We start from the raw sequence: 15,485 nt of genomic DNA on the forward strand, positions 1-15,485 counted from the left end.
TTCCTACAGGCTGGTTAACCGGTTGATTTGCATGAGGCCTGATGTTTGGTCCTTGATTGGCAACAAAGTTACCATAATTAGGGTCATTACCTTTAGCCTGAACATCTATTCCCTCATTAACACGTGGGGTATTCTGTCCATTGTTTAGGACATTATCTCTTATGTTTGGATTACCCCCCAAGTTAGGCGTACCACTACCATTGTTCTAATTTAGCACTGCAGTACCCCCTTGGTTTGAAGTAGAGGGACCAGAAAGTGGTTCTACCCCTTGATTCGGATTTAGGACTGAGGGATTATGTCCCACAATTGTCCTAGTTTGAAAGCGATTTGCAAGAGGTATAACCGGTTGACATATTTGGCCTGCTAACTTATTCATTGTTTCGTTCAAAGTGTTTAGTTATTTGGCCATGTTGTCATAATGTGCATTCTCATTTTGGGTAAATCTTTCCATATTATGAATATTTCGAAGATTTACCTGTTCAACGACGTCTTGTGTGAGTTCTCCAAGTAATGCACGCATGGTTCGAGGACTCAACTCCGTCATTGGTTCGTAACGACTGTTACTGCTCTGATTCTGTCCATCTGTTCGTGGAGAGGCATGCTGCTCCTCATATCGCTCGATCACAGACTGGACTCCTCCCTGACTTGCTGCTTCCTTATCGGATCTCTGAGGCATATTGTTTCACCTTTTGTATTTTCAACACCAAACACCACTGTCCCACTGGGTGTGCCAAATTGTTTCCCGCGGGTTAGTCGCTAATAATTAAAAGGGGTCAGACGATTGTGTAAGGGACAAATCTCTTGAGACAAAGTCCCAAAAAGGGGTGTTCTTTTATTGACGATGACTTTACAATTGGAAATCAAAAACAAAATGCCTCCAAGGGGCACAAGCACACGAGTTACTAAAAAAATGTTTAAGTCTAAGTTAAGGAATTTAAAATTACATATTCTCTGTTCGAGAGTTTTTGATTCGGTCTCTTGCTCTATGTCTTTTCGCCCTTTTATACTCCATGGATGATCTCTTTGTGATCAACCGCCTAAAAACTGCTTGATCGTTCTACAACTGCCCACTTTCCTCGTAATGGCCAGCTTGTTATGAAACTGCCTTTCTTAACTGCTGCCATTACTCTTCGTCGTTCAACCGTTTTCGATTGAATTCCTTGAATCGTGGAACGTGATAGGGCTGCTTTAATAACTGCTTTGATAACTGCACTTCTTGATAACCACAACACTTTATGTTTGCTAAGACTTTGGGCGACTTGAAAGTTTGGGCGAGAATAGAGTAACAGCTCTGGACGACTGCATGGCACTCCATTCGTTCAGATTCTGGGCGACTTGCAAACTTGGGGGATGGCGTTACCGCGTTCTTGGGCCTCCCTATTTGGGCTTTCATCTTGAATTGTTTGATTGGGCTTCGTTTTTTGGGCTATCTGATTTGGGGATCCTCTAATTGGGTTTCATTCCTTGGACCGTTCTATTTGGGCTGAGTTTTTATGTGTCAACAATTTCAAGGGCCGAGAAGACTCAATGCTCCGAATCCAAGATAAAGTGGAGTGAAGATTTTTAAGGTCTAACTTCATAATTTGTAAGTATGATTATGTTAATTTCTTTGATTTTTTTGACCTTTGCATACAGGTAATATTTTGTTCGTCTATAATTTTAACTCTATCTACCTTAAAAGTAACCAGTCCGAAACCTGAAAAAGGAAGAGTATTTTAATTTGTTTCATATGCTCTTAATATATATATATATATATATTTAAAAATTGAGAACATGAACCGAGCTCCCGGCTCATCCATATGGTCTAGCCGAGCTCGTGTCTAAGGGCCAAGCCAGGCATTGCCATCCCTATGCCTAGCAAAAGGCAATTTCCTTCCATCCTCAACAGTCAAATTAAGTATTTACTCATTTTACTCCTTTAAATGGCCTTGTTTATGACTAGATGAACCAAAAACTCTATTGGGGACATATGATACTACAAAAATTGAAAGATTAGTAAATCTAAAGGTAATATAAAATATTAATACCATAAATTGAGAACTGATAATTTAATTTCCCATAAATAAAAGATTATCACACTTCACATGAATTGCACTTTTCTTACATTCATATGGATGTCAATATCACGATCAGACCTTATGTTTACTCCCTTTTATCTTCTTAACAACTCGACTAAGATGTCTGCAAATTTACATATTAATAATTAGAGTCCGTTTGATTGCAAAGATAGAATTGAATTGAATTGAAAACAAGTTTCAGAAAATTGAATTGCCTAAAAATTATTTTTCCTGGAAATTGTAAATTATTGTGTTTGATTGGTATAATTTTTAACGTGAAAAATGTTGAAATAAAAGTGTTTTTTAGTTTTCGTTTGACTTTATTTTACATGAAAATTGTCAATTAAAGGGATATAATTTACTGGTATTGGGAATGAAATTTGTTTGCAAAAAATAAAAAATAAATAAAAAAAATAAAAAATTGAAGAAAATCATCTATCTTTTGGTGTTCGTTTGGCTTTATTTTACATGAAAATTGTCAATTAAAGGAATTTTTTTATTATTTTATTATTATTATTTTTTTTTACAATAACTCTTAGAATTTGTTTCCATTTCCAAAAAAAAAAAAACAAAAAACAAAAAAGGCTAGAATTTGAAAAATCACCATACCCCATGGGAATTCATTTTCCCTAAAAACCTGAAATTAACATGCGTGTGAGCACTATTCATGGAAAACAATTGCCTGGAAAAAATGGTGTATCAAACACCCAAAAAAGTGGGAAATGGAACATATATTGTATCAAACGGTGCCTTAATTAATTACAACACCATATGTAAATTTAGTAGCTCCCTTATTAAACAATTATAACATTTCATCGACACTAAATTGGACAAGATTTCACTTTCTTTTTTTCAATTAATATTGTCCAGAGTGATATACCTTGCCCTTGTTTGAGCCCCATTTTTGTGAAGAAAATGAATTTTTGAATAGTGTATTGATGGGAAATATGTAGTTAAAAAATAAGGAAAATTTTTTTATTTGCGTATAATATTATTTTATTGAAGAATGTGTGGTTGAAATGATATCAAATCACTGTTAAAAAATGTATTTTGATTGAAAAATGAGGCTCAAACAATATCAAACATGATATTATTTTTGTACTAACCATGACTAGATCCAACTCCCTGGCATCGTGTCGAGAAAGCCAAGGTTTCTCGTACAGTCATTTCTCCTATATGGACATCATGTTGGCCAATGTATGCAGCAGTTCTTTGGGGTACAAATTCTTCCATGTTGTGCCCATTATATCTCACCCTTCCAGAAAACTGTCATTCATATCGATATTCCTTCAGCTTGTGATTTTAATTAGAAATGTAGCTAAATTATACGATGTAAAATGCTCGAGGCAGTTGAAAATGCATAGCAACTTAACCTTCAAAACAGGATCATGTTTTCCAGCTAAAGCCAAAAACAGTGTTGTCTTTCCAGAACTTGGAGGACCTAAAAGCAGTGTCATTCTACAAAAGGCAGGAAGAAATATATGAGTTGAAGAAGGCTTCAGGATTCCACTGACGTCGCGAAGAATAGGTAGATTCTTCTTTCGGATGGGAATACCAAGAAAGTTCAAGAAACTCTTTTTAGAGACCAAAAAGAAAAAGGGATTTAGATTTTAGTTTCTCTTCATCAGAAAGTCCAAAAGCAAAAATGAAACACTGAACCTTAAATTTGGTGAAATCAATAAGATTATTAGAGTGTTTGGATTATAATCTTCTGCAAATTCATGCCTCAATGCTTCTGCAGTTATGGGAAGTAAGTACTGAAGAAAATCAGACAAGTGAAGTTGAATTTTTTATTACAACATAGAGAGATACACATGGATAGAATGCATTTAATGCCTAATGCGAAAAATATGTAATTTCATTTATTCAACTAAGTCGCCACAAACTGCACGTGAAATAAAAGTATGATACAATAATTCCAACAAATTAAATGTCTATCGACCATAGCAGCAAATGCTAGCATATATGGGCACGACCTATATACTCCAAATGCCCAACAATGGGGCTCAGACAAGGGTTACTTTTGTAGTAACTTCTATACTGGGATTAGGATGAAGTTTTTTTTTTTTTCTTTTTTTTTTTCATTTTTTTTTTTTCATTGAAAGTGTTTTATACCTGCCAAAAACATTTTTTTTTTCTCGTGGTAGGAATTTGTTCTTGGTGTTGAAACCAAGTGTTTGATTGGTCATGTTTATAAACCATTTTCAAAAGAAGAATCCAAAATAGATGTAAAATTTTTTTTTTTTTTTTTTTTTTTTTTTTTGTCATTGAAAGTGTTTTATACCTGCCAAAACATTTTTTTCTTGTGGTAGGAATTTATTCGTGGTGTTGAAAGTAAGTGTTTGATTGGTCATGTTTATAAACCATTTTCAAAAGAAGAATCCAAAATAGGAGATGTAAAGACTTGCATGGGATCCACAATTTATGTATTGACCCAAAAAAGTTGTATTCCCCAAGTGCTTATAAGCTATAGTATAAGCACACCCAAATATATGCTAAATGAACTTTGATAAAGCCCTAACACCCAATTTATCTTCTTTGGCGAGTACATAAACCATAAGGAGTGTGGCAATTGGCATCCACAGGTGTGAATTAGTGAACGTATCGTCGTCGCATTGGTCATTAACATTAGAAAAATGAAGCTATCCCATTTTTGTGACAAATTGTATTCGATTTCTGCCATTTTATTTTTATTTTTGTCAAGGTAAATATTGAGTTGGAAAAAACGTCCTAAGTAATTTCAGTTACCAACTAATCATATTCGTTAACCAGAACATTAAAGACAGATAGGTACCCATTGTTCATTTTCATTAGTTAGAATTACATCCAAATGGAGGGGCAAACTAGGTATGCACTGTTATGTTGAAGGATTAAAAATGTTCTTTTAAAGTTTACAGAAATGTAAAGTTGAGGGACTTGTGAGATAAATAGATGGTGGGAGTAAATCATGCGCCAGTTAGAATTGTCATGGATGTTTACCTGTAGTTACTTTCAACGTCATCAAACAATTTATGAATATTGAAAAAAATGAAAGTTTGAACGAAGAGATTACTTAATATTTAGAAATGGAAGAAGCAATTTAAATTTAGATGAAATTTGGGTTTAAGATATATTAGAACCCATTAAACTCTAATGACAATTCTATATGACTAAAATTTGAACGAGCACACAAAATCCAATGTCGGTGTTTTAAAATGAATTACCATCTAGCGAGACATGCTAAGTCATAAAATTTCACAAGGATTAAATATGAAAATAATAAACAACATATGAGTTTTGATTACTCATTTTAATAACATTGACTTTTTGAGATATCCCAAATCTTGATATAGTGTTATAGTCTTAAGCTTAAGTGAACAATATTCAATCTGTGTAAAAGTCAAACGAGTATTCGCATTACAAAATGAGTGTGCTCAAACGGCTCACCATCTTACTGGGCATATTAAAGGATAATCGCACATTTGAACTACTATTGCCAACAAAATTGACTTTTTAAGATGAAATACTAGTCATTATAGAACACTTTGTCATAGATTAGGTTAATTTCTGAAAGAAAAAATCAATGAAAATTGAAAACAGAGAGAAGACTCAAGCTAGGATGAATTGTTTTAATGTATATTTCGTTGTATTAAAAATACAAACAAGTGGTAAGCTATTTATACAATTGTCAGGAAAGAAGATAAGGAAAAATCTGTTACAAGCTCCATACAAATTGTGAAAACTGTATAAAAAAAAAAAAAAGAATAAAAAAAAAAGCTCTCCTAGAATGCTCCAGTAGATACATTAGAATATACCCTCAACTATCCTCTTTGTACTCTTCTATAATTTTTAAACCTTGCTAACATTGTTGATTGTGAAGCAATTGTTAGCTTTATCCACTTTGCTAGAACCTTGCTGGCTGCCAGAAGTGAGCATTTTTATATTTCAACAGTCCCCCACAAGATGCAGAGTAGATGTCTTCTACTCCCATCTTGATTAAATGAGAATTAAAATATGTAGAGGCTAAAGACTTAGTTAAAATATTTGCAATATGTGCACCACTGTGGACATGTTTAGTAGCAATACCCCCTTCTTGAATTTTGTCACGAATCAAATGGCAATCAAGCTCAATATACTTCGTTCTTTCATGAAAAATTGGGTTGGTAGCAATGTACAGTGTAGCCTAATTATCACCGGCTAATGATGTTGCTTGGGGATGATCAATGTGTAAATCATGAAGCAAATACCTAAGCTAGCTTAACTCACAACAAACACTTGCCACAGCCCTATATTCAACCTCTATAGAAGATATTGAGATAGTAATTTGCTTCTTGGACTTCCAAAAAATTAGAGAAGACCCAAGAAAAACACAATAGCCTATAATAGACCTTCTGGTGTCTAGGCATGCCCCCCACAATAGCTTGTAATAGACCATTACAATGTCATTAACATAGACTAAAATGGCTGTGAAAGAATCTTTGGTGGACCTTGTAAATAAACTATAATCAGCCTTGGATTGTTGAAAACCTTACTGAATGATAAATGAGGACAATTTAGAGTACCATTACCTAGAGGTCTGCTTTAGCCCATACAAACTCTTGCGAAGTTTACGAACTTTTGATTCAACATCCTTTGAATATCCAGGTGATAATTGTATGTACACTTCCTCATCTAAGTCTCTATGTAGAAATCCATAATTTACATCGAACTGGTGCAAAAACCAACCTTTAATTGTAGCAACAACCAACAAAGATCTCACAGTAACTAGTTTAGCTACGGGTGAGAAGGTTTCATGGTAGTCTAGCCCTTTTTGTTGCGTGTACCCTTTGGCTACAACTCTTGCTTTGTACCGTTCTTCACTTCCATCTGCATTGAACTTAATTTTATAAATATAGCAACCTTTCCCGGAGTAGATCAGTCACAACCCAAGTGTCATTCATCTCTAGTGTATTTATTTTAGCTTTCATGGCCTTACGCCATTCTACACATTTAACAACTTGTTGATATGTGTTAGGTTCTGTGTATGTTGATATGGAAATCACAAAGGCTTTATGCGAATTAGACAATTTCTTATATGATAAAGTGGCACATAAGGGAAAATGACTACTTGATTTTGCATGGCTTTTCTCCTTGTTCAACTCCTGTGAAGTGGGAAGTAAGGAAGCTTGTTGGCATACAAATCCCTACATATTTGAAGGCAGTTTTCTGTCTCTAGTGGACCTTCAAGGTAAGTGAGGACTGTGGAATTGTTTTGAGGAGATTTTGTAGAAGTTTCAAGTTGATCAGCTGGACTTAGATATGCAGGTGGTTGATTTGAAGGTTGATCACGGAGAGAAGGGGTTTGCTCAATATGATAGCTTAGGTCAATGTTTGATGGTTGAGAAAAAAGGCATTTCAGTCAAGGTTGGTAAGGGAGAATGAGCGATAGTGTTAGTGGTTTTGCAAGGAAAGATGTTTTCATGAAAAACAACATTCCAAGAAATGAAGACTTTGTTTGAATCCAAATCTAACAATTTGTAACCTTTAATCCCAAAGGGATAACCTAAAAACACACACGTCTTTGCTCTAGCATCAAATTTGTGTCGATTGTGAGCGAAATTAAAGGCAAAAGCTAAGCAACCAAAGACTTTAAGATGGGAATAGGTAGGCTTAGTTTTGAAAATGAGTTCAAAGGATGTACTATGTTTAAGGAGTGGTGAAGGGTTTCCGTTTATAAGATAGGCTGCTGTAAGAACACAATCAGACCAATATTTCATAGGGACTTCACTCAGAAATCTTAAGGCCCTCACAACATTTAGGATATGTTGATATTTCCTCTCGACTATAGCATTTTGTTGAGGGGTTTCTACACAAGATTTTTTGTGGATTATACCCTTTTCTAAGTAGCAATGTTTCATTTCAAATTCACATCCATTGTTAGTCCTAATTACTTTGATTTTGGAATCAAATTAATTTTCAATCATTGCACAAAAGTTCTACAAGGCATCAATAGCATATGATCTAAATTTTAGCAAGATTAACCATGAACATCTACTAAAATCATCTATAATGCTAAGAAAGTATCTTGATCCATCATAAGCCACTTCATTACAAGGTCCCAACAAATCATAGTGGACTAACTCAAAGCACTTTTGTGATCTATGTTGACCGATGGGAAAGGGTAACTTATGCAATTTTACTAGAGGGCAAATATGAAAAAGGTGCTTTAATGCTAGTATTTCTAGATACATGATCAAAATTCAAAAGATCTAGTCTAGAATCTGAGGGATATCCTAATCTATAGTGCCAAATGTTGATGTCTTCTAGGTTATTGATGACAGAGGCTAATCTGGTGTATTTGATGGCTAGAGAAGGTAAGGCTTCATTTAAAGTTGTAGAATAGACTTCATTCTGCAGTAAATGGTATAACCTATGCCTCACTTCACCCATTCCTATCGTTTTCCAAATGGAAAGGTCCTGGATAAAGTAAGTTCCAAGAAAGAAAATGAGACAACAGTGTGAAGTTTGTGATAATTTTCTGGTAGAGATTAGATTAAAAGAGAAAGATGGAACAAACAAAACATCATGTAAAATTAGTGTTTAAGATATTTTAACTATTCCAATATGGTCAGAAACCAACAAAATCTCCATTTAGGAGAGCAACAAAGTGATTAATTTTTGCCTTGATAGAGGTGAAAAAGGTAGGGGAACATATCATGTGATCTGTTGCCCCAGTGTCCACAATCCAAGCAATATTAGAAATATTTTTGGTTTTGTAGTAGATATAGAGAAATAGAGGGAAATACCAAAAATCTTTGGAATGTCAACCTTACTTGAAGAAGAAGGTATACAGTTTTTCACTTGGTTGGTTGAGGATGTGTAAGGCTGGTTGTTCAGTGTTTTGAGTAAGGCCATCAGCTGAGTATATTATCTTGAGTTAAAGATATTTGGGTGTTCTTACAAATCTGCTCCTGTCTAGGCTGACTAAGGGTGGCTGCTTGATTGATAGAAGGTCCAGTGGCTCTAGATTTTCTATAGAGCTTGTGCCCAGGTGGATAGCCATGTAATTTAAAGCATTTCTCAGCTGTGTGTCCAAGCATATTACAATAATTGCACACTGGTTTATCAGGATTGGCTTTGAAACATCTCTCAATTGAATGTCCAGACATTTTGCAAAAGGTACAGTAATATTTTCTTTGGGGTATCATATTTTGCTTCCCTTCATCTCTAGCAGCCACCTTTGCCATAAGTGCTATAGTATCATTAGCTGGAAATCAATAGAAATTTGCCTTTTTCTTTTCTTCTTGTTGAGTAATGGAATAGACCTCATTGAAACTTGGAAAAGTTTTGATTAAAAGGATTTGAGCCTTAAGGCCCTTGTATGAGTCATTAAGCCCCATGAGAAATTTCATCACCCAATCCCTTTCTTGATTATTTACTACCGTCTTCAGTTCCCCACAAGTGCAATTAGGAATGCATTGATAATTCAATAGCTCATCAAGAAGGGTTTTGATCTTTGAAAATTACAAACTCATAGAGTCTTGATTTTGCTGTAAACTTGCAATCCCTTACTTTATCTCATAAATTGTAGGTGCATTTTGTTATGCAAGTCGCTGTTCAAGTTCCAACCACAATTGGTGAGCCGTTTTCAACATATAGTATGCTTGACTTGATATCTACGGACATGGTGTTCTGTAACCTGGTGATGACGATATCATTGCGGTATGACCAATGATCCATCAATAGACTATTAACATCAATAGATTCACAAATACTCCCATCTATGAAGCTTAACTTCTTCTTGATTCTGAGAGCTCTCTTCATTGATCTTGCCCAGGAATGATAGTTGTTGGAATCCAATAGTTGAGTAACTAGCAATGCTCCAGAAGTATCATTACTACCAATAAAATATGGGTTGTATGGCTGGGATGGATCAACGAAGTTTGGATTTGGAGGTAGGTTTTGATTTTGATTTGAGTTGGTAGAATCCTCTTGAGCCATGGTTGCTCTGATACCATGAAAGAAAAAAATCAATGAAAATTGAAAAATAGAGAGATGACTCAAGCTGGGATGAATTGTTTTACTGTGTATTTCATTGTGTTAAAAATACAAACAAGTGGTAGGCTATTTATACAATTGTCAAGAAAGAAGAAAAGGAAAAATGTGTAACAAACTCCACACAAGTTGTGAAAACCGTATAACTAAAAAACAAAAAAATAAATAAATAAATAAATAAACAAAACCAAAAAATTCTTCCAGAATGCTCCAGTAGATACATCAGAATATACCCTCAACTATCCTTCTTGGATTCTTCTAGAATTTTTAAACCTGGCATTGCTAATTGTGAAGCAATCATTGGCTTTATCTACTTTGCTAGAACCTTGTTAACTGTTGGAAGTGAGCCTTTTTATATTTCAACAATTTACCAAATCCTTTAATTTTTTATGAAATCAACAAAAATAATTGAGTCCTAATATTGTCAAAAGTCCATTTAATTTTGGCACGAAGACAACATTATTAAGAGTTTTTTAATGGGTGAAAAATTTTTTAGAGAGAGAGATAGAGAAACCACATCCTAAGCACGTTCAGAGGATAGTAATAAAGTAATAAAGACTTAATAAATGAGATTAATTCTTTCACTTGAATGTCTAGTGTGGCACCAATGGACACATCTAGAGTTTGAGTTAAAAATCTTGTTACTCTAAGATTTATTACAAGATTAATGCTAACACATGCATCCTCCAGCTAACCAAAATACCAAAAAAAGAAAAAATCACATTTAACAACAAATTTTATTATCATGAAAAATTTATTTTTCAATTATTACATCAAAAAAGAGTTGCTGAGAAATGTTACATGACAAAAAATTATTAAAGAAGAGAATTCAGCTAAGAATCCAGCCAAACTAGCAAGCAATCAGGAAGCTAAATCAACAAGCAAGCAGGAGGCCAAAAATCATACAATCAGCAAAACATTATGGTAAACCAGCAACCAATCATAAAGCCAAACTAGTAAGCAATCAGGAAGCCAAAATCGTGCAATCAACAAGACATTAGGACATCAACTATTAGCTGAAATCACAGCTGTGACTAGGAGTAAAATTGTAGAGTAATCTTCTGTATATTCCATACTTAGAACATGATGTAATGTGTATATATATCTATAAAATAGTTAATGAAAGTGTGTAGCTTGAAATTCTCTTTAAGATATCAGAGCATACAACATCTAATGAGTATCTTGAATCCTCTAAAATGCCTTCTGCTGAACCCACCTCTTCTTCCACTTCTCTAGTCACTGTTATTTCTCCCTTTGGAACTAACTTAGTTAGTGAAAAGTGAAAAGCTCACCCCATCCATCTTTCCCCAATGGCGAGCCCAATTTGAGGCCTTACTCATTGACTACAACCTCATGGATTATGTCACAGGTGCTTCTATCTATCCACAGAAATCTAATCCTGCACACTCATTTTGGGTCTGTCAGAACAAACTCATTCTCCATGGCATTCTCTCCTCCACCTCTCCCACAATTACTCCTCTTATTGCATAGTCTAAGACATCATATGATGCCTAGACAAAACTCAACCAGATGTATGCACGCAAATCTCGGACCTGTGCCATTCAATTGAAGGAAGAACTTACTCTCATTCAACAGGGTAACGTTCGGTAACAAATTTCCTACAAGCCATAAAAATCCTTACTAGTAAGCTTGTATTAATAGATCATCCAGTTTCCAATGATGATCTCACCATCTACATTCTTAATGGTTTGGGATTAGAATTCCAAGAGATTGTCGGTCCTATTTGCACTCGTAAGTCATCCCTAGCCTTTGAAGAGGTCTATGGCTTACTTGTTGGTCATAAGAGCTATCTCCGGCGCCTGGAAATTTCTGTCCAGCCTCTTGTTGCCATTGCTAACACATCCCAGCATCGTATCACCTGAGGACCTCACGGTGGTGGGTACTCCAGGCCTCGCAATCCTATAATCAGAGACAAAAGCCAAAATGATCTTACATCTCCTAAACAGTGGTCTCATGGACAATAAGATCAGCGATTCGGGCCACGCCGTTATAAGCCCAAATACCAATTTCGTGATGATTTGGGCCAATACCTCTTTCTCTGGACAAGACAAAAAATGGCTTGTTGATTCTGCGGCCTCACACAATATTACTTTTGACTTATCCAATTTATCTACTCACTCATAATATGATGGTACAGATGCAGTAATCATTGGTGATGGATCGGGTTTGTCGATCTCCCACATTAGATCTTTGGCTTTAAAATCGCCCTCTCATATTTTCCACCTCCGAGATTCCCTATATGTCCCTAGTATTAAAAAAAACATGATTTCGGTTCATCATTTTACTAAACATAATAATGTCTTACTTGAGTTTCACTCATCTCATTTTTTTGTGAAGGATCGAACCACAGGGGCGACAATGCTACGAGGAGAATGTGAAAATGGCGTCTATCCTCTTCCTGATTCACTGGCACCTATTTCACCAAATAAAGTAGCTTATGTTCATGAACACACTACGAAAGCTGGTTGGCTAAAAGGCTTTGGCATCCTTCATTAAAAGTTGTCTCTCACATTGTTAATCAGTTTCATTTACCTCTTAAAAAATCAAAAACACCTTCTTTATGTATCTCTTTTATAATTAATAAGAATCATAGACAACCTTTTCTTGCTACCAATCTCACTAGCATTGCCCCTCTTGAATTAATATATACTGATATTTGGGGCCCTGCTCATGAAGTTGAAATAGATGGCTCAAAATACTACCTCATCCTTGTTGATCACTTCACAAAATATATTTGGTTATATCCCATGGCACAAAAATCCAACATCTAAAGCATTTTTTCCCATTTCAAACATTTAGTGGAGACACGATTTTAAGCCAAAATTAGAAGTATCTATTCTGACAATGGTAGTAGATATGTTGCCTTAAAACCTTATCTTTCACCCCATGGGATCAGTCACTATACTACTGCTCCTCACATCCCTCAACAAAATGGTATCTCGAAGCGTCATCATCGCCATCTAGTTGAAACTAGTCTCTCCCTTCTTATGGATGCCTTCATGTCCCTAAAATACTGGCCATATGCCTTTTAAGCAACCACATATCTTGTAAACAGGATGCCTACACCCCTTCTAAAAATTAAATCACCATTTGAAGCATTGCTCAGTACCACTCCAAATTATTTAAAACTTTGACAATATGGTGGTCTGTGCTTTCCTTATACTAGGCCCTACAGTCTTCATAAGCTTCAGCCCAAATCCAAACCCTATCTGTTTTTAGGTTATTCTCAAAACCAAAATGCCTATCAATGCTTGGACCTTAAAACCTCTCGTGTCTATCTCAGTAGGCATGTTCTATTTGCAGAAGATATTTTTTCCCTGGCCTCTCAAGAACCTCAACCTGATCCTAAAGATTCGCTCCTAGTAGTGAGGCTTTTCTCGCCCCAGCCTGGGCTACTTCCCGTCTCACTCAAGTTGCATATAATCCAACATCCGGTGAAGTTGCTAGTGAATCTGGAAACAAGGATTGATGTTATTTCTGCATCTTCTTATGGTATTTCCTCTCCATCATTTTCTAATCTAAATTATTCATGCTCTTCTAGTGATGGCCTGAATAATTCATTCACTAGTTGTCCTAAATCTAATTCCATCCAGAACTCTTCTGTTCCTTTAGATTTACTATATTCATTACCTATATCTTTAGTCCCCACCTAGGACACATTCCATGACCACTATATCTATGAACAATATGCATTCAATATGATTGTTAAACCAGCTACTATCCGCACTATTTTATCTGTTGCTATGATGCAATGTTGGAGCTTGCGACAACTTGATGTCAACAATGCATTCTTGCATGGCACACTCATGGAGGATGTTTACATGTCACAACCACCTGGGTTTATAGATTCCCAATATCTAGACTATGTGTGCAAGTTGTGCAAGGCTATCTATGGTCTCAAGCAAGCCCTGCGATTATGGTACTCCGCCCTTAAAGAGGTATTACTTGGTTTTGGATATATCAAATCTAAAGTGGATACCTCGTTATTTATATTTCATTCTAGCTCTATCATATGCTATTTTCTTATCTATGTGGAAAGACTTGATAATTACCAGGAATGACTTACTAGTTGTATCCAAGATTGTGAAATAGCTTGGGACGCAACTCTCTCAAAGATTTGGGCAATTTGCATTTTTTTCCTTGGTGTGGCAGTGATATCCACAACAACTAGTTTATTTCTATCTCAACATAAGTGTATCCAAAAACGTCTGCCTAAAACAAGTATGGAGAGTGCCAAGGATGTTACCATACTACTATCTACATCAGTTCCCTTGAAACTCTGTGATGGTACTTCTAGTGTGAACGACAACTCATACATGTAGGTTATTGGTTCTCTATAGTATTTATGTTTGACCCGTCTCGATATCAGTTATGCAGTAAAACAAATTATCACAGTTCATGCACAAACTGACTGCGACTCCTTGGGCTACAGTCAAGAGATTGCTGAGGCATCTGAAAAACACCATCTTTCATGGCCTTCAGATCAGTTCTTCTGCTAAACCAGTGCTTCGATCTTTCTCTGATGCTAATTGGGCAGGAAATCTTGATGACCGCAGCTCCAACTCCACATATGCAATTTTCCTAGGCTACAATCTCATCTTCTAGAGTTCCAAGAAGTAGCGCTCTGTTGCTCGTTCTTCCATGGAAGCTAAATATCGAGCCCTTGCTAACACTGCTTCTGAAACTGTGTAGCCCCTATCTCTCCTGATGGAACTTGGATTTCCTCTTCAAGGGTCACCAACACTTCTTTGTGGCAATCTTGGGACAACCCATTTAAGTCTTAACCCGGTCCAACGTACTCGGACGAAACACATCTAGATTGATCTCCACTTTCTCGGTGATCCAGTACAACAAGGCAAACTTCAAGTTTAACATGTCAATACACAGGATCAGTTGGTTGATTTGCTTACAAAACCTCTCTCTCATCATCGGACTATACACTTATGGACCAAGCTTGGAATCACCGATGGCGGTTCCATCTTACGGGGCATTTTAAGGAAGAGAATTCAACCAAGAATCTAGCCAAACCAGCAAGCAATCAGGAAGCTAAATCAGCAAGCAAACAGGAGGCCAAAAATATGAAATTAGCAAAACATCAAGACAAACTAGCAAGCAATCATGAAGCCAAACTAGCAAGCAATCAGGAAGCCAAAATCATGCAATCATCAAGACATCAAGACACCAACTGTTAGCTGAAATCACGGTTGTGACTAGGAGCAAATTTGTAGAGTAATCTTCTGTATATTCTATACTTAGAACATGATGTAATGTGTATATATATCCATACAATAGTGAATAAAAGTGTGCTACCTTTATACAATTTATGTGCAGCCTGAAATTCTCTTTAAAAATTTCGTCATTAACTAATTTCTTGTGATACTCATTGGTCATAAT

General features: G+C 35.7%; 1 pseudogene; it reads right to left on the reverse strand.

Moving 5' to 3' along the window:
- Positions 1-7,933, reverse strand: part of LOC111372784 — a 32,634-nt pseudogene extending 24,701 nt beyond the window's left edge.
- Positions 7,934-15,485: the final 7,552 nt, after the last annotated feature.

The sequence above is a fragment of the Olea europaea genome, unplaced genomic scaffold (genome assembly GCF_002742605.1).
Source record: "Olea europaea var. sylvestris unplaced genomic scaffold, O_europaea_v1 scaffold1026, whole genome shotgun sequence".
Lineage (NCBI taxonomy): Eukaryota > Viridiplantae > Streptophyta > Magnoliopsida > Lamiales > Oleaceae > Olea > Olea europaea.